Here is a 1,253-nt window from a genome sequence, read left to right as displayed (position 1 = left end):
CCCCTGAGCACTTATATTGGAGTTACCAGCCTGGAGCGAATAAGCAGTTCGTTCCATATACATCCCAGCATTCAAAGGCAGTAAAAAGAGGTGCTGCGAGGGCTGTGTTGACGGCGGCTCTTAGAAAGTGCTGCCAACACAGTATCAGAGAAAGCTTTCTACGCCAGACTAGAAGCTTCTAGAGGCACAGTTTCTGGAGTATAGGCTGTACAACATAATAAAAAAGCTTGTGCTGCCGAACAAGCAGAGGAGAAACAAAAAACAGGTGGTCAGTGGAGTAATATGGATTAACCCATAATTAATTTGATGAAGACTGGACACAGACACGGCATCCGGATTGTTCCTACGGCACCAAACAGAGCAAAAAGCATGTATGCAGGGTGAATAACCAGGAGATTAAGTCTAGAGGTCAAACTGCGCACCAGCCAAGGTACTCTGATTGTATCTAGGGCATTGTCAATTAGATTCCCTTGAATTGTGGGAAGAAATACATCGCACAAACAGGTAGATATATTAATGAGAGCATTAGAGAGCGCGTTGCGGCAATATCGGACTGTGTGTTTGCAAAGACCAAAACTTCCCAGCTGACCTTCACAGTGTGCAGGTTCTGAGAAGAATAACAGGTAAACAAGCGAAGTTTTATAAGCATGTGCAATCAGGAACTCGAGAGACCAATGTGTTAGCACGCCTTCGGTAATACAGTTGAAAAAGGAAATAATTTTTTTACACTTACCAGCAGGGCGCTTAAGTTAATGAAGTTTGCTGGAAAGGTAAAATGAAGGGAGAGAAGATGTTCGCGTTCAGATCAATATAGTTGTCAGTGCAGCGTTGTCCTTGTGTCTGTGTGTAATTCTGTTTTGTTGCCTGCTCTGCTGCCTTTAAGAAATATATTAGATCAATTAGCTCAACGTTCCACTCTACTAGTGTTCATTTCACTGGAACACATCATACGCCCCTGCTAGGTTGGAAACCAACATTCAAATGTACACAATCTTCAATATCTATTCGGTAAATATTTTTGCATGTATGAAAATAATGCTTTGTTTTGAAGTCAAAAATGTTGAAATCAATGTAGGGGAATTAAAAAGGGCGTTCGCACCCAAGTTAGAATAATTTGTGGTTTGAGACAATGAAAAAGAAGACAGAACATATTGCATTGTATAAAAGCTTAAAATACCTAACTCCTGTTATTCCATGGTTTTTAAGTTTAGTTTGTATTTGTTCATCCATTTTAGGGCTGTGCCATTTGACGA

This window comes from Amblyomma maculatum, chromosome 5, assembly GCF_055883805.1.
Source record: "Amblyomma maculatum isolate TAMU_Amacu chromosome 5, ASM5588380v1, whole genome shotgun sequence".
NCBI classification, from domain to species: domain Eukaryota; kingdom Metazoa; phylum Arthropoda; class Arachnida; order Ixodida; family Ixodidae; genus Amblyomma; species Amblyomma maculatum.
This window is presented reverse-complemented; position numbering follows the sequence as displayed.